Source organism: Lissotriton helveticus, chromosome 7 (assembly GCF_964261635.1).
Source record: "Lissotriton helveticus chromosome 7, aLisHel1.1, whole genome shotgun sequence".
Classification (NCBI taxonomy): domain Eukaryota; kingdom Metazoa; phylum Chordata; class Amphibia; order Caudata; family Salamandridae; genus Lissotriton; species Lissotriton helveticus.
The window spans coordinates 494,114,553-494,134,479 of NC_136068.1; the positions used below are offsets into that span (position 1 = coordinate 494,114,553).

Below are 19,927 nucleotides of genomic sequence, written 5' to 3' on the forward strand. Positions count from 1 at the left end.
TCGACGAGATCAAGCTTGCCTGCCTTCTAACAGCCCGATCCACAGTCCCTGCAGAGCTGAGACCCGTGGAGGCGACAGGAAGCGTGGGGCACGCCATCTTGGAAAGACCACGAGACGCTGACCGTGCAGCCCACGAGTGACCCTCGAAGCTGTACACCGGGGTTTGAGAAGCCCCAACCCTGAGCCACTCTTGCACCGAAGTTCAGCCCTCCACACTCGACGAGTGCTGCGTGGGGCACTTCTGCTTCTTTTGGCTCAACGCGTTGGCCCGGTCACTTGCCAGCCGGCTTGTGGCCCCTGTGCCGACGAAACTTGAAATTCGACTTGCGATTCTGGTTGCTCCAGATTTGCACCAGCTCCCCTGAAAAGGAGCCCCCACTCTGACCCTCCTGGTTTGAGTGAGAAGCAATCTCCCGGTTCCGCGTGGATTGCTTTTGCCAAGTGTTGTTTGCTCCAATCTTGAAGCCAACAGCCCCGACGGGGAGAGCCTGCGTGGGACAGATCGTGACCTGCTCCTGGACTTCGTAGATGCCCCAGAGCCCACGTGACAGCGGAGAGAAGCTCCTCGACAACCACCTGATTGCGCCCGACATTGCCTGGTTCCGTCCTGGTTCCACCCTGGTCATTGCTGAGTGACCCAGACTCTGTCCCCTCTGCTTTCAGGTACTTATCGACTTGAGTCCACCCTTGGACTCCACCGGACACTTCTCTTTCACCCTGCCTGCAGCCCTTTCAGCTCCAAGCACCAAGAGCCTGCGTGACGAAACCCGACTCAACTTCGACCCTGTGCACCCGCTTCCTGTGGGTGAGGTAACATTGCAACGCCGGTGTTCCCACACTGGTACACACCTCTAGGGTCTGTGTCTTAAGTTTTGTTCCTCTAGGTTCAGCGGAAGTGTCCTTTAACTCTAACTTTGTAACTTTTACGCACCATTGGTTAACATTGGTGCATGCGTGCGCTTTCTGCACTGCACCCGAATCCCGCGGGCTTTTCCCGACTTCAACATTGCTTGTCCCGACTGCTCCCAGCGATTCCCTAGGCCCTAGGCCTAACCACTGTTAGATTGGTATCTCTTATACCACTTGTTTAGTATATGGTCTGAGTGGCCCCTCGCCCTCATCCATATTTGTGCAACTTTGTATGTTATACTGTGCTTTTGATTTAACGCTTGTGCCCCTTTATTCATAAAGAATACTGGGGATTGTTTTTAGTAATAAATACATATATTTTTATAATATATACTTGTGTGGTGTCCTTTCATTTGATATTACAGGATTGTATGTGGTAAAACAGCTCGCTTAACACGACCTCTTAAGTTAAGCCTTTAGGCTGCTTAGTCCATGCTACCCCTAGGATAGCTTGTCTAATAAGGTTGACTTACAACCAGACACCATAAGGGATTGTTTGGTCTGATAACAGGTGGTTCCAGAATTGGAAACATCACCTATCAGGCCAACTTCTCACAACGGCATTGGGTGGCACGTAGATATGGAGAAGGACAGCGCCCGGGGAGGGCCTTGGCAGAGGTCACTAGGTGTCCCAGATTCAATAATTCTGTTCTGGAGATAGAAACACAAGAGGGCAGTCTACGACACGATACGGAGGGCATACTGGATACTTTTAAGGTGCACTATGAGGCTCTGTACACTACACAAAGGGCTGGTGAAGTAGACTTGGAGGACTTCCTGGGGATGTGGCACTCTGTTGGCTGAGTGATGTTCATAGGCAGTTTTTAGGCGCTCCTTTAGAGACTGATGAGATACGGGATGTGATAATGTCCTTACAAAACGGGAAAGCGTCTGGACTGGATGGCATACCAGCCGAATTCTACAAATGCTATGTGGATATTATGGCGCCGGTCCTGCGCGAAATATTTGAAGAATCGATGGAGGCAGGGATCTTGCCTTCCTCGATGAGAGAAGTGGTCATCACCTCACTATTGAAACCCGAAAAACCTCCCCAGAAGACAGACTCCTGTAGACCTCTTTCGCTCATCAACTGCGACACCAAAATTCTAGCTAAAGTTTTGGCTACCCGGTTAACATTACTAATCGATAAGATCGTTCTCCCCGATCAATCGGGATTTGTCCCAGGGCGAGCCACAACACATAACTTACGCACTCTATTCTCACTGATACAGACGGTAGCTCCTGACTTTCCGGTTGCAGCTGTTTTCTTGGATGCCTCAAAAGCATTTGTTTCTGTGGAGGGGAGAGGTGTGGCGCCGCGGCCAGGGCGACTGACGCTGGAATCTGGGGACCACGGTTCGATCCCCGGCTACGGCGGCAGGGTAGCCCAGCACCATGTGACTCTGGGCAATAGCTCGCTTAATCTTCCCGACGGCCCCCAGCGCCTAGAGACCCTTACGGATGATTGTGCGCTTTACAAATGTGGACTTTTTACTTGTTTAAAGTGCTGCTGAGAATGGGATCCCCGCCCATTTTTGTGGAATGGCTTACATTGCTGTATTATAAACCGACAGCCAAAATAGTGATCAATAGTCATATGTCTTCGGCTATGGAGCTTACCAGGGGCAATCGCCAGGGCTGCCCGCTCTCACCATTGCTTTTTGCAATAGCGATTGAGCCATTAGCGGCCAGGCTGCGGCAGATCCATAATGATAAGGCAGTCCAGTGCAATCAGCGACAGCTGCTGGTGTCGCTTTATGCTGACGACATCACACTCTATGTGAGGGACCCCGAATGCAATCTAAACCCTCTCCTGAGAGAGTTCTTAATTTTTGGTCGACTTTCAGGGATTAACATAAATTGGGGAAAATCACAGTTCTTCTCCCTTACACCTGCCATGACTAAATCCCCCCTAGATTTTCCTTTGCAATGGTGTGATAGCGACCTTAGATACTTGGGGATACAGGTCTCCAGAGATCGTGAGGAGACGCTCAGACTGAATTATGGCACAGCGATAACCAAATTGGAGGCTAAAGTTACTCGAAGGAATTCACTGCCTCTTTCGCTGGCAGGTAGAGCATCCCTTGTGAAAATGGTTGTGCTTCCCCAATTTTTATATCTTTTCTTCAATGTCCCATATTACCGTGGTGCTTATTTCTTTAAGACGCTACAGGCTGAATTGCTGCGGCTGGTGTGGGGTGGTAGGCAGCTTCTTCTCAGATGGGCGACAGAAAGTATATCTGCTAGCTGCAGATTTAAGGTCATCCACTATAAATGTTTGCAACGTATATATTACACTCCTGCCAAGAAGTATTGCTTTCACTTATCAGACAATGACAGGTGTATGAGATGTCAGAGACCTGGGGCGGGATTCCTACATCTGGCGTGGGAATGTCCAGCTATAACTGAGTATTGATCGCAAGTTCATGGGGCACTTGAACACATGGTGGGTATTACTTTTGATATGGATCCTTTGGTGATGTTGTTGGGATATACATGCATATTCCTAAACAGATAAAAAAGTTTTTCGATATTGCTCTTCTGTTGGCAAAGCGTAGAATTGCTTGTAGATGGGGGCAGGGGAGAGCCCCGAAATTCAAAGAATGGATGCATGATCTTGTATATTGTCAGGAGCAATCTTCTATATATGCGGAACTGTTGCCGATGTCCTCTAGGCCGATGGATGTGTGGGGACCACTGCAGACGTACTTGATGGGAGGTGAGGGGGGAGGTTCTGGGGAGAATGCAGAGAGTGGGGATCCTGGGACGGGGGACCTGATTGTGTAATTCCTATGCTGTGATCCATGTTTATACTGGTAATGGTGTTCCAGATGAATTGTACAATGGTGGGATTGATAGTTATCATTTTTGTACTGCCACATAATTGTGTACTGCTATTAAGAGTGATACAATTGCATGTTGCTCTGTGAAGTATCGCTCCACTGGGTGACGCTCCTTTGGTAGCAATTACTCTAGAAAACTGCAATGCCCCCTCACATGATGGACTATCATGCCAACGTTGCTGAGTGGATGGACTTGCCCCTGCTCCATTGCTTCGATGTTTCATGTATCATGCCTTTGTACGTTGTATCCGAATGATGTGTTAATGATATACTGAGTCGGTTGAATCTGGTATATTGCTATTGTATGTTCAACAGCACAAACTCTTTAAAATAAAGTTTATACAAATTTTTTTAAAAACTGCTTATTATTGTTCACATAGGCCAAACCTAATGCATTTACCAATGCTTGTTATTTTTGGCAGATGTTGCTGTGTACTTGAGTCTCAGAACCTCATGTTGGTAAATTCCTATTTAGGTCTTATTTACAGTTTGGCCAGTCCGTTGGTCTGCCAGGGCAGCAGAGGAGTTAATTGTGCTGCCCTTACGGAAGATCGACTTCCATATTTAGAGATCTCCATAAGACAGGTCGAGATCTCTTTGACTTTAGAAATTGTGCTGCCTGCAACTTTCTGTTGAAGGCACTGAAAGTTGGCTGAGTGGTTGCAATGTTTAATGTGGGAGTTTGTTGTGAAAAACAAAAGAATATGTCCCTGACATTAAGGGAGTTTTCTTCCAGCGTAGGAGAGTCATGTTTCTCCTTTCCTTTTCGGGACCACCAGGATTTCCATGGCACTTCCAAACTAGAAAATAGTACATCCGAATACCTGCCCTAAATTGGAAGTATGGTCTGAGGTACTTTGCCCAACAACTCAATGTCAGTCGGGCCTTCAGTTAAAGGGTTACATTGGCAGAGCTATCGGGTGCTCCACATTCGGAATCATAGAGATTCACCTGACTCCGGCCCATGATGCAACAACATTTGTGTACCCTGTCAGCCACAATCTAAATAAAGCCCTCCAATCTTTCAGCTGTAGGCAGATCTAGGGTGAACAAGTTCAACTTTTAACTTGGCTAGCCGACCCCAGATTGAGGTATCTACAGACAGAGAATAGTGAGTGATTTGCATTGGAGTAAACAAACTGAGGAAAGAAAAGAAATCCCTGGTTTGCGGAATATGTGCATAATTCGAGTCTAGTCTCTACCGCCAGAATTTCCTCCACTGTACAATATGAGAGAAGTTTGGCAGATGAATTCTGTGATTGAGGTGCATCAGACTATTTTCATTACCACCTAACATATGTTTATCGCAACCCCTTATCTTCCGTTCCAAAGGAGATCATGTAGTTCTTAAGTGTTGCAGTAAGCTGTAAATCTTATCAATATAGATATTGCATTGAGTTGTGTTATCCCTGTGTTTGCAATCTCAATCATTTTTTCCAGGTCATGGGTTGCAGTTTTTCATGGTGTCCCTTGGACCTCAGATAGAGATCCTCTTTCTTGCAATTGTTTTATCAAGCACTCACAAAGCGTCCTTGGCTTGCAAGTGGCTTGCCAATTGTATTTGAAGAGTAGCATTCAATGCCAACTCTTGGAGTTGGTTAGGATTATGCATTCGAGTAAAGTATGGCCCAGTTAATCACACACCGGTCAATGTCCTTTTCATGGTAATTCTAATTCTTTATAAAGGGCTGAAGAGTTAAAAATAAACACAACAGAAATACCAAAAATATGTAAAACGTCGGTGGGTTTATTTACTGCCCTTAAAAATATCTAGACTTAGAAGATTGTAGTGAGAGGAATCTATTCATTCATGAAGTAAAAGCATTTCCTACAGGGAGATGCTCTCAAGTATCACAAAGCTTTAGCATTTCTCAGATTGTTTTAGGTTGCCATACAGCCAAAATCTGGGAAGAGTGCGATTGTTGGTCAACCACTCAATGGAAATCTAGCTTATCACAGGACATGGCAGTCAGGTCTGGCACAACAGTGTCAATTTGTCTTAGGGTGAAGACAGCCATGTTTGCTTATGCTTCTACCACTTAGTGCTGGAAAGAAGTTCATTTCGATACCCAAATTGGAAAAAACACACAGCATTTTTGGCAGTTTTCCCTGGATGTTTGGGTAGATTTAGCTGTAAGAAGTTTTTGAAGGCACTTGAACCTCCCTTTTCTCTTGATGTTTGTTGGGAGATCTATAAGATGCTCTTGTGCCTGCAAACTGAAACGTCACATTTGTAATTTTTGGGTAATTATCACTTAGTTTTCATATTTTGTTATATTCAAACAGGCCAGTCATAGTCATATGTCTTGTAGTTGAGACTACTGGAATAGATTTGTGGAAATTGGTATGGTCTCTGTTGGACGTGGCTCTCTCTGGAGGGCCACCCCCAAACCTTTTGCCTTCACCCCTCCTATTGTTTTGCTAAATTCATTTTTGTTGGCCATAGGACTCTATGCAGTTTACCTTTGTTAACTCATGAAATTGTTCTTTTGCACCCTCCCCAAAAACATGGTAACATTGGCTTACAGCTGATTTACTTTCAAGTCCCCAGTAAAGTGGTAAACCACATACCACAACCATTTTTAAAAGTACACTCATATGTGATATTAAACGAAAAAAGAGGCTCTGTGACATAAAATGTTTGACTAGGGTCACTTAATATGGATAAACAGAGAAGCCTGTATTAATCCAGGTTATCTGGTATCACATTTTTACATTTAGCCACCAGATGTGTATCACCATCTCTATCTCTCATGGTTTACATCCATCAAAGGTCACTGTTTTGGCTTTTATTTTGTTCCCCGGACGAGAACCCAACACATACATATCAGACCCAACTCAGGGCCCTTAGACCCAACTACCAAGACAAGAATGTATTTATTTGAAGGATCCACAGCAGCCCAAACACCCTCCCCTGAAGGTATGGCCCATGCCTTTGCCTTTCGTTGTGATCTCTCCCCTTACTTAACAATGGTAATACACAGCATATACTAGTCTGCACATCTGCACACATGCTATATACAACATTACATACTGAAATATTAATATTTAATAAAGTGACACAGTGATGACTTAAGGAAAATATTCCTTCTTCAATGCAACAAACCGTAGCATATTAATATTGACCCAGCTTCCAAATAGAACATTAGTCTATGACAAATAGTTAATGTATACATTCTTCCTGAAGAGATTATGTTAAATTGTTGGACTTTGTATGAGAACATCTTTTAAAATTCGGGGAAAAGAATAACATTTCAATGAAGTTTGTGAAAATGTTTTTAGCAATTACAGGAAAATAACAAAAAAGAAATTTGGTGGGCGAAAACATCTGCACATTGATATTTTGAGCATTTGTATTTTTGGATATATAAGATAGCTTTAGTTCTTTGATAGCATATTTAGCTGGGGAATATTTTTTGATTAAAGGTATACAATTTTTTTCTCCAAATAATGCATTCTGGGAGCAACACCATACCAGTCACTGTGCATGAGTTAATTGGTTACTTGTCAGCTATTGCTCGCTGTATTCGCACATTAGAGAGGAGAGGATTGAACCTCTGTGGTGTTAAACTGCACAGTTAATGGAAAGAAGAACAAGCTATTTTTTTCTTGCAGGAAACACAAACCGCAAATGTATTTCATACAGAGTAGAAAGAAGAAAACCTTTTTCTGAGGAACATTTTTGTTTCATCATTGATCATTCATGTTTAATTGATAACTACTTTTCTCAAAGCAACAGTTGTTATATCGACAAAGTCCAATACTTTGGGGCAGATTTATGAAGGCCTTGCGCCACCGGTGCGTCACTTTTTCCCATGTTAAAAATGACGCACCGGCGGCGCAAGGCCTTCATAAATCTGCCCCTTTATCTCTCTTTTGAGAACTGGTGTGTTGATTTTTAAAGGAACTAACAGGGAAAATGTATGTTCAATAGGCATATTACCTAAGGGATATTATAGGAATATTTTTTCTCCTTGCGCCAGCCCTTGGTTGGCATACCATTTTGACGTAAACCCATGTTAACTGACTTTAGTAAATATGGGTTTGTGTCAAAATACATGGGTGCACAGGAACGCCCAAGCACCACCCATGGTGTATGCCTTCTGATACAAGGTAGCACAAGACGGAGCTATGCACTGCCTTGCTTTACATTTTTTTATGAACTCAAACAAATCCTGCTCTACGTGGCTTTGTAAATACCAAAATAGATTTTGCATCAGGCTGCGCTAAAAATGTGACGCAACCCTGATGCAAAATATTAGTAAATCTAGGCCTAAATTTGTTGGACAGATTTATCAAAACTTTACGCTATCACAAAGTCAGGCAAATTGATGCAATGTGGCACAGAGACTTGATAGGGTGTTTACTTTCGAGTGCAATCACCATTTTTTTAATGCAAACTTAATAAACTAAAATGATTAAATCGGGCTTTGCATCAAAAAATAACTCCACCTAAGGCAGGTGAAAATTTAGAGAAATCTTTTTATGGCATCTACATTTTCACACATTGCAAACGTGCTGAACTGTACAGCACACATTTAGGGGCCGATTAGGATGGCGGACGGACTTGCGTCCGTCCGCCACCCCTGAGTAGGAGGGACCGTCCGCATGGGCAGCGGCGGTCCCTCCATGGCAATTAGGATGTGACCGCCAGGGTGGCGGTCACATCCTCTATTTTTATTATTGCGGTGGGTGCAGCTTCAAGCTGCACCCGCCGCAATGTTAAAAATGCATGTGTTGCATTTACATGCACAAAGCGGCAGGCACCGCACGGTGCCTGCTGCTTTGTGTACGCAAATGCAGGGGGGTACCATAGGTACCCCCCATGTGCACCCCCCACCCTCCCATTCACCCAGGGGGCCCGCAACGGGCCCCCAAAGTGAATGTCCGTATGCTTTTCCATGGCGGAAAAGCCGCCGTGGAAAAGCATATTTACACAAACATCATAATATGGCGGACGGTGTCTCATAGACACCGCCTGCCATGTTATAGCTTTTCCGACCGCGGCGGAAAAGCGGCGGACGGAATTCCAGACCCACCAGCCATCCTAATTTGGCGGTGGGTCTTTGGAGTCTCCGCCGCGGTTTTTCCGCATCCTCCAGGCCGGCGGACACTTCCGCCGGCCCGGAGGATGCGGAAAAACCGCCATCCTAATGAGCCCCTTAATGTGTGAAATGTTTAACGTTTGTCTAGGTATGGGGCTATGTACAGGAAAAATATGCTTCCAATAGAAAACTTATGGTAGACATCAAGCACACACCTAGGCACTATGGTGGAAAGGTCTGCGTGGTGTTAAGCAGTCTATTTGTAAGGCAGGGCGGGGAAAGAGAGCAGGCTATCCCCCAGATTCATCAAAGTCCCATTTTGCGAGTCCTTAATAGCGATTATTAAGGAATCGCTATTAAAGACTCACCAAAACAGGATTCATGTAGAAATCGCAATAATTATAGCGATTTCTACTGCCTCCTTATTTGCGATTCGCAAATTGCTAATCGCAAATAAGGAATGGCTTTCCCATTCATTCCTATGGGCCTAAAGGCCCATAGTAATGAATGGGGAGTCATTCCTTATTTGCGATTAGCAATTAGCGAATCGCAAATAAGGAAGCGATTTCAAGGGTGCCAGGGTGTCCAAAGGACACCCTGTAGCACCCCTGAAATGCTCATGTACACTGGTGTTGCGCACACACATGTCCAAAGGACATGTGTGTGTGTAACATACAACTTAGAAAAATGCACTAAAGTGCATTTTTCTAAGTTTTCGCTATTTACCACGAAGTCAGACTTCGCAGTAAATAGCGGCCCCAGATTGCGAATTCGCAATTTTTAAATGGTTCATGAATTGCATTTAAGGAATCTCTAATTGAGATTCCTTAAATGCAATTATTCGCAAATTTGCGATTTCCACAAATGCGATTTTTGCATTTGGGATGATGAATCCCAAATGCAAAAATAGCGCTCGCAAAGGGCCAGATTCTCAGAATCTGGCCCTTTGCGAGCCGTTTTCAGCTTGATGAATCTGGCCCAATGTTTAGTAAACACGGCTCTGCGCTACACTCTCCCACTTTGCTCCACAATGAGACAACTTTTGGTGTCTGCGCTGCATTACACTATGTTTTGGTAAATCTGCCCCCAAAATGTGTTTAGCGGAGCTGCTTCTCAATGAGAAGAGATGCACCGATATGCCATATAGTGTCAGGGCGCACTTAAAACAGAAAAGACATTTTGCAACATAATATGGATTTGCAGCATTGTGCAATTTTGTAAATGTTCAAATATGTGTATGTTTTACATGAGCTATCTTTTTTCTGAGCGGTAGAAAGGACGGTGTTAATATAATGTTCACCCATTCAAAAACAATGGAAAATGTTTTGTACCACTCGATCTGTCGATTTGGATCCCAGATCGCTTTTGACATCCTATGAATGTGTGGCACTATTTCCTCAAAAGCAAGAGTATCCTACGACACTGTGCCTTGGCAGAGAACCCCTCCACGGCCTCCCTGACAGAGGACCACTTCATGGTTGACCTAGAAGGATACAGCTGCAGACATTGGAACCCTTCATCACCAGCATGGCAGACATCAACATACCAACCCCACAACAACTCCAGGGCACCTTCATTTCATACCAAATTGGTGCTTTTTCACTCCAGCGCTCTCCCCTGCACCTCTATCACATTAATCCCATTGGTAAATCGAAGGAGCAGCAGCTTTTGAATATTCCAAATAAGTTACCACCAGTGCTTAAGGTCTGCCAGTGGATGCACCTATTTTTCAGTAGCGGCTGCTACAGTGCATCAGAGGTGGGGCGGGCATGGAGGGGAGGGTTAAAAAAGAAAAACTGAGAAAAAATAAATAGATAAACTTATCTTGCTTCGCCCGCTTCTCCTCTATTCTTCTTCCACGACGGCAGGGACAGGAAGCACCCAGGCTTCCTGAGTCCTCTAGCCAATCACGACGCTGCTGTGTATTGCAGCCTGGTGGGGAACATGCACAGTGCGCATGACTGATTGCCTGGCCCGAGACAGCTGGCCAAGCAGTTATGTGCACTTGAGGTGTGCTTACCACTCCTCCCCTGCTCTTTGGGTAATGCAGCTCCTCCCCGACCCGCACCTAGAGATCCGCTAAGGAAATATAAAATGATAATAACCTGGTGTTATCATTTTATTTTTCTTGTGGGGCGACACTCCTCTGCCTTAGCGGAGGAGTCGCCACTGCTATTTTTCATCATCAGACATTGGCTCAGATTAAGAGTAAGATAGACAGGAAGTCTGATGCCTCCTATATTCCCACAAAACCACACAAACTATTCACTCAAGCCATTTTGCAACATAAACTCGTTGACTCATGGCGTTTATGTAACCCGACCCTACAAGAGTTTACTTTTTATTCACCCCATCATCGCTCCCAATCACGTCTTGATTATATTTTTGTTTCCCATGCACTCTCTCAAACGCTTCAGGCGGCAGAAATTGGTCCGATTTTGCTTTCTGATCATGCCCCTGTGGTGGTCTGTCTTGAGGTTTTACCCAAAATTGATGGTCCTAAAAGGTGGCGTTTTAATAATGCCCTCCTTCTGGACCCCAAATTTTCTGCTTCTTTTTCTAATTTTTTTGATGAATTTTTTCTTTTCAATGATATCCCACCTGTATCACGGCATACCCTCTGGGACACCTTTAAAGCAGCTGCACGTGATTTCATCATCAGTTTTGTTGCTAACAAACGTAAAGCTGCTCGCCATTTTACCAAAAACCTCCTTCGTGACATTAAAAGATTGGAACACGCCTATTTTACCTCACATTCCTCAGATAGTTTGACATCTCTGGTCGCTGCCAAAATCAAATTTAATGAAAAATCTACTGAGGATGCTTCTTTATATTTGCTTAAATCCAGTGCTAAATTTTATGGTGGTAGGAACAAAGCTGGAAAGATTCTTGCTATTTACTTGAAGGTCAAGCATAACAAAGTGAACATTGAGTCGATTTATGATACTGATGCACATCTACAACACAAGGATGCTGACATTCTTAACACTTTCTCCCATTTCTATGAGACCCTATACACCTCAGACACTTCCTCCTCTCCTCAATCTCTTGCTCATTTTTTCTCTACCATTCAACCCCCCCCCTCTTTCCCTCTTGACCTCTCTTCCTTAGAATCCGATATTTCCCAAAAAGAATTGCTTGCTGCTCTCCAACGTTTAAAACTCAACAAGGCCCCTGGCCCAGATGGTTTTACTGTTGAGTTCTACCTTCATTTTTCAAAATCACTTATTCCAAAACTCCACTCCCTCCTCCACTCCTTTGCTGAATTTGGCTCTTCCTCCGGTACTTTCTCGGATGCACATATTTGTTTAATTCCTAAGCCTGGGAGAGACGCCCAGTACTGTAAAAATTACAGACCTATTTCCCTAGTCAATATAGACTACCAAATTTTTGCTAAATCACTGGCGATTAGATTAGATCACATCCTTCCTGACTTTTTAGGAGATGAACAGTCAGGCTTTGTTAAGGGGCGTTACATTACTGACAACACAAGACTCTTATTTAATATTTTATCAAAATCCTCACGTCTCCAATACCCCCTCGCAGCAATTGCCTTAGACGCTGAGAAGGCGTTTGATAGGGTAGAATGGCCTTACCTTTTCCATACTCTTAATTGGTTCGGGTTTGGCCCTAAATTTATCTCCTTAATTTCCTTATTATACTCTCGTCCACGGGCTGCAGTTTATGCCAATGGCCAAACATCTCCCTATTTTAATCTTGGTAGAGGTGTCCGTCAAGGTTGCCCTCTTTCACCTTTTTGATTTAACCTGGCCCTAGAACCCTTTTTGTCTAAACTTCGCCAAAATCCAAATATTCACGGATTTCAGACCAAAGATCTTTCCATCAAGCTTGCTGCGTATGCAGATGACATTTTACTTTTCATCTCTAATCCCACTGTTTCTATTCCCGCTTTTCTAGCAGAAGTACAGCATTATTCCTCCATATCGGGTTATAAATTAAATCATGATAAATGTGAGATTTTGCCATTGACGAAGTTCACCTTTAAGACTGACTTTAATGCCTCCAATTTCACCTGGAGCTCTTCCCATATCAAATATTTGGGATTGCACATTACCCCCTCCATCCCTGACACTGTTTCCTTATGCCTAACCAAATGCATTCAGAAACTATCTGACCTTACGGCTAAGTGGCATCCTCTTTATCTGTCCTGGTGGGGTCGCTTGGACACTATCAAAATGATGCTATCCCCTGTTGTTCTCTATACTCTCTCAAATATCCCCATCGCCATTCCGGCTAAGTTCATAAAAAAAATAAACTCAGTTTTATCTTCCTTTTTGTGGCATAAGAGTAAACCCAGAATGTCTCTTGCTAGACTTACTCGTCCGGCTTCTGAAGGTGGTGTTAATTTTCCGAATTTCCTGGCATATCACAGAGCTTTTTTGCTGCGTCAATCCTCCTTTTTGTTACAAGATCCTGATTCCTCTTGCCCATTGTGGACTAAGGTGGAACGCCTTTTTCTATCACCTTTCTCTTTTGCTGAGTGTATCTCTTTTTCACGCAAACCCTCCTCACTTTTTACTCCCATACATAAATTCACTCTCAAACTTCTCTTATCCTCTCACCCTCCTCCTCCTGTCTGCGTTACTGATCTCCTTTCCTCCACCATTTGGCATAATAAATACCTCCTAATCCGAGGCAAACCTATTTTCTGGAAATCCTGGAGAGCCAAGGGTTTGCTTTGGATTTCACAATTGTTTTCACAATCCGCGTTCTTGCCTTTTCATACTCTCCGCTCCACTTTTGGCTTACCCCTCTGTTCTGCTCCCCAATATCTCCTCCTCAAAACATCGGTTATGGAGGTCTATAATAAACTCCCCAACTCGCATCCCTCTCCATCTTCCCCTGACCCCACTACTCAACTTCATTCTACTTTACTTACTCTCCCAAAAGCTTCTGTCCTCTACAAACGCCTCCACATACACACTCATCCCAGACTTAAAAGTACAATGGAGGAGCACTGGGAAAATGATCTTTCCTTGTCCTGGCCAACCTCGTTTTGGGATAAGATCTGGACGAAGATTCGTAAAACCTCCAGATCTGCCTCTCTGACGCAAACCATATTCTTTATTTACAATCGTTTACTACATACTCCTTCCACCCTTCACAAACGGTTTCCTACTACACTAGACACATGTTGGTCATGCTCTTCCCCTAATGCTACTTTGTTTCACATGTTGTTTCTTTGCAAAAAAGTACATGCCTTTTGGTTACAGGTTTGGGCTCAAATTAATGTTATCTTCTCCACCAGCATTCCATTTTCACATAAACGAATCTTTCTGGGAAGCCTCTCCCCTTGCTGGGATCAGATAGATCTAAATGTTCGTATTGTTGACTTATTATTAGCAGTTGCTTTTCAACAAATTACTGTCAACTGGAAATCTACGTCCAGCATTACTTTCAAAGCTTGGTGGTATAATGTTTGCCACAATCACAGACTTGATAATGCTTTTGTTTTTCCTGCACAGTTGGCAGCTAAACGTGCTGAGCTATGGCTTCCCATTACGTTATATTTGGATAACTGTAAAGCTCGTTCCTTCCGCCCACGACCTGATCAGCAGGAGGTTTCTAAACCCCCTTGATACCCTTTCCATTCCCTTATGTTCTGCTACTCTGTTTTACTGCACAACTCTAATTGCATTTGTTTCTATTATTCATGTTTTATAATATTTACTTTTTACCTATTGATACCCATGATTAATCCATTATGTTCTGAATTGTTAATATTGTATTACATTTTTTCCTTCCTTCTTCTCAAATAATCATCATTTGCTTCCCCTTTTCCTTCTTTTGTTTTTCCCCGCAATATTATGTTCCTATTTTGAACTATTACCTTGTATTCTCTTTAATAAACCTATTTTGAACTTAAAAAAGAGTAAGATAGACAAAAGAGTCACAAAAAAGAGGAAGAGAAATATAGGAAACAGAGACAAGGAGAGAAAGCAGAAATTATTTAAAAATAACAGCAAACGTGAGATAAAGAGACAGGAACCGGAGAGCGGTGGTAGTAAGAGACATAACATGGAATCAACACTAAGAAGCGTTGGTATTCAGCAGCCCCAGCAGTTAAAGGCTCCTTAGAAAAGCTTTGGGTCTCTACAGTTATTTCTTTACAAATTAAGCAGTGGACCACTTCCTGGGAAGAACTCGCTGCAGCTAGCAACAATGGAAGCAGTCAAAGAGAGGTGTGGTGCACATACCACCATCACTAATATGCACCTGACGTTAACTGTAGTACTGTGCCGCTGACAGCTTCATCGACTCAGAATAACACATACACACACTTCTACTACTCATATCACCAAGATTATGATATAGTTTCCTCAAAAGGCCCAGACTGACAACCAGACAACCCGCCACAACAAATGGCTTCACAGCCTCGAACCCTAGGCCTCCAGATTCAATAGAGCAAAATGACAGTCAACCCCCCACACCTTTAGTCATACAACTGAATAGGAAAGGACATTTTCTTCAGTGTTGTGAATTGCAATGCATGTGAACGAGGGGTCTCTATGCCACCAAACGTGCCACTCCCACAGACATGACCACACATATGCACGCATACACCAAGGTTGAGGTAGAGACAGTCACATGTGGGGCATTTCGGACAAGAAACTGACTTTATTAGCCCTACCAACCTTTGAGACAAATTCCCAAAATACGCCTCTAATTGAAAAGTATCTGTCTTTTGCTAAGAAGTCTGGTGGCTCAAGTAGGCGTGCCTCTTTTTATCATGCTCCAGCACTTACCTTGCCTCGTTGCCTTTCACAAAGGAAACCCCACAACTTCACAGCCACTACAGTAGCTTTAATTTCTAGGTACATTTCTCACTCCAAACCTCCTTTTTTCTGTTATCTTTTTCTTCCCTCAACTGTTCTCTGACCTGTCTCTCTCTTCCTTCACTTTCCCTGTGTCTCTCTCTCTATTGCTCTCTTCTGTTCTTGCTCTTTTTTCTCTTCTCCTCCTATTGTTCCTTTTCATTGCTTCCTTTACTCTCCCTGTTATAGGCTACTCATCTTTCATGTTTCATGGGCCCCATTGGTGGTCTACCATGAAAACAGAAATCTGTTCTTTAGGAGTCCATCACCATACTGTGCAGTACATGATCGACAATCAACAACAGATGACACTTACCTCAGAACTGTTCTTGACTGGGTGCTCTAAAAGTGAGGTGACAGACCACCACCTTTATACCTACCTTATCATAAAACCACAGCTTCCTGAGAAATAAATCCTTTCAATGATTAATGCAATCTTCTGTAGTTCAAGGACAGTAGATGGAAACTCTGAACCTTCAGAGCAATAAATTGTGGCAACTTTTCAAGTTCCAAGATTCATATCTTCCAGTTCTTACCACAGTTGTTCCAGGAACTAACCAGCAAGAATATGTGCAACCTATAGGTTCAAGTAACAGATGAGTCTACTAAAGCCTTATATTGTAATCCTCATTTTGATACTTTTCGCACTGCTACTCCTTTGATTGGAAATTCATACAAGTGCAACACAGAAGTTGAGGAACAACAACAATGAAAAAAACAATAGCAGAATTGAGAGAATTTGCCATCTGTGGGTCTCTTTCTGAGTAACCCGGTGTAGTGCATATTACTCCTGTTCCGGTTATTCTGGTGGGCAGAGTTTAGGGTGGGACCCTCGGGGTCTCTTTGAAATGAAGAAAAACCAGGGGACCTCAATTGTTCTTGTTATTCCTTATTAAATACTTGGAATTTCACAAGAAGACTGAGTCAGATTTCATTTGCTGAAGTCTGTGGGTGAATAATGCAGGCCTGAGGTTTTTCCATGGCCCTCCTAATTCCGATGGGCACTGTCACTCCTGTTAGCGACCACGTCAAAATGATGAAGGCATTCATAATCTGGACCTATATGTCAAAAGTGGGTAGTGAGATAGGAAGACTGGCTGGACCCAGTGGTCCACAACTCCCATCAATGTCTTTGTTTAGATTGATGAATGTCGTGAACTATGATCCCTCTAAGCTGCTCACCTGGGCGGCCGCACACAGTCTGATTTTCACCGCGTAGGGGGCCTTAAGTAATGCGCACAACATAAGAATCTCCTGCTGACAGGAGAAGCGCTCTGGATGGCCTGCTAATGAGTAAGTGTGATATTTTTCCTCCTGAAGGTGCGACTCCCCTGCCCCAACATCACCATTCTCTGAAGAATATCAAGTGACCAACTGTTTTTGAGACGGCAATAGCAGACAAGATGCAAACACTATGGAAGCATGTTTATACGGGTACTACAATTTTTATAATAAAAGCATAAGCTTTTACTTGCATGTTTGTATTTAAAAGACGTTGCTACTACAAATGCCTCAGCTGTTCCAAGTAGGGTGACCAACTGGCATAGGCGCAAATTCAGGATGGTGAGTATAAAAATTCATGACAAAGGGACACAATTTAGGACAAAAATTTAGGACAAAAGGTCAAAATTCAGGACAAAACTTCAGGACAAAAGGTACGTTTTATAGACACATCAGAGGAGTTCACACAATAGTATATACATAAGTAAATAGACAAACACCTAAGTACAAGTCAAAATAAGTTTATATTAGGTTGAGACAATCGTGCACTTCACGGTTTTTCAGAATGGCCGCAGCTTGCTACCTTAGATGATTCAAAATTTGCATCTCTCTCCAGCAGATACATTAGTCACCAGACAATGGCCGCTTGTATTGTTGATGGAAAACTACTGGATATACAAGGAACTTTGCAGTGCCAGCCCCCAGTAACAGAATCGCCACCCATCCGGTGCCCAATCTGGCCAGTCTGGCCTTGCTACCACCCTCCAACGGTGCCCCTCATCTTCACATAGACCCTCTCTCATGTGTACTTTATTTCTTTTATAGTGTTACTCATCCCAAGTATGTAGGGCAGGGTGTCGGAGTTCGTTACATCACATACACATTATATAGAGACAATGACTCATATTAACGTGAAAGTTGATGTATAGGAAATGTTACTTACAATAATGGGTGCTACAAGGTGTAATCATTCTTTTATCTATCATTTAGTCTTTCACCATTCATTTGGGCCTTCCATCTATGTGCCCATCTATATCCAAACATATTCAACCATTTGCAAACCTATCCACCATGTATCCTTCCATCCATCATTTACTCATCCATCCATTATTCATCTACCCACCCTTTCACCCCATCCATCCATCCACTCTTCCAGCCATCCATCTATTCACTCATCCATCCAGCCATTTACCCTTTCACCCATCCAGCCATCCTTTCACTTACTCATCCATCCACCCAGTCACTTATTCTTCCACCCATTCACCCTTTGTCATTCATCCTCCCTTTCTCTCTCCATCCCCCTTTCACGTATCCAACCACCCACCCACCCTTCCATCTACTCATCCATTCATGAATCCATCCATTGATCCTATTACTCACCCATCCACCCTTTCACTTCTTAACTAATCTATACATTCTTAGTATCCATTAGCATAACATTGCTATTGTCATGCCCACAAACCTTTTTTGTCTAAATGCTATTGTTGACACTGTTGTTTTGCATATCCTGCCTTTTTTAACATATGTATGCTATTGAAGTCCTTTAATGCACATTTGAAGTTTTTATCTATTCACTGTTTTTCCTGCTTTTTTATAATAATTTGTACTGTCGCTGGCACTTTTGATGTGTACTTTTATGGATATTTTATATCCAAATAAAGGTTTCTTCTTCTCCCAAAAAAAAAAAAATATATATACATTCTTTGTCCATCTACCCCCCTTTCACTCACTCATCAATCCTTACATCCACCCTTTCACTCATCCATTCATTCACCCTTTCACTTATCAATTCATCAATCCATCCATCCATTCACTCATCCTTTCAACCATTCACTTGCCCATCATCTACCCTTTCACTCATCCATCCATCCTTTTACACACCCATCCACCCTTTTAGCCATCCATCTACCCTTCCACCCATGCATCCATCTATTTACCTTTTATCTCATGCATACTTCAACTCATTCACTCATCCATTCATCCTTTCTTTCATTATATATCCATTCACCCTTTCATTCATCCTTTCAGTAATCCATCCAGCCATTCACACATTCCTTCACTTATTTACTCGCCCACCTTTTCACATTATGAGCAGAGTTGCAGACAGAAGAGGCCCATCAAGAACTTCACCTTGCTGTCGTTCCTAAAGCAAGGGGTGGGGTGGGGGAGAGTTCACTATGCCCCTGCACATAGACAGTCTGAAAACGTAAAAGTCATGAGTCATGCATGATGCACAGTGCCAGGATGTGAGGTGACTGTGAAATGGTGTGACTGTGCCATGGTGCTGTTTCCAGGGCTTCAAGTGGTGTATAATAACTGGGGGGTCTCTTCAAAGGGGGTGTTTGATGTAATTAAGGGTGTGGTTTAAAACACCTAGGCTAAAAATCTGCACTTAGCATAGTGTTTCGCCCGACTGGTATTATGTTGTTTCTGTCATTGCATCCCAAGCCAGGACTATTGGCTTTGTCAATGGTTGTTAGTTGTTTAAAATAAAATAAGCAGCAACCATGGCTTTGTTGAATATAATTTTGAAAATACTTCAGTTCTACAATCAAGAGACAGTGAAAGAACGATACCCCATTCTTTTTAGTTCTAGCATTGGCGTTTTAACTTGTATCTAACAGGTACCCAGCCCTAGACTGAGGCAGGAGGAGGCCACCACATGGTGTAACAGCCCAGACTGGCCCAATGTCATTCTGTATGTGACAATCAGCCGCAGACAGAATGACAAAGGGCGGGGTGCGGCTGCTCTTGTGATCCAGGAGGAGTGCGAGGCGCCCCATCAGGGAGGTGAGACCTCTCACAGGGAGCAGTGCTGTTCCCTGTGATGGCCAAAATTACAGACAAAAGGCGTCCGTAAAAGGGATCCTCATGGACAATGGACGTGAGGTCCCAATTACAGACGGTCCGTGAAATTTACGGACGGTTGGTCACCCTAGTTCCAAGAAAATAGTGTCATGTTCAACATTCAATTAGGGAGGTAGAGAAATGCGGAGGTGGAAAAAAATGAGGCCAGTTGAAAATTACTACGATAAAATAATCTGCATCTCACACATGCTGTTCTCCACCTCTA

General features: G+C 43.3%; 1 protein-coding gene across 3 annotated transcripts in view; it reads right to left on the reverse strand.

Moving 5' to 3' along the window:
• Positions 1-16,011, reverse strand: part of LOC144768663 (perforin-1-like) — a 111,972-nt gene extending 95,961 nt beyond the window's left edge. For all 3 annotated transcript variants that reach the window (XM_078652484.1, XM_078652485.1, XM_078652483.1), the window contains exon 1: positions 15,950-16,011. The gene's annotated coding sequence lies outside the window, so the exon portion shown is untranslated. The remainder of the gene's footprint in view (positions 1-15,949) is intronic.
• Between the last annotated feature and the right edge of the window lie 3,916 nt (positions 16,012-19,927).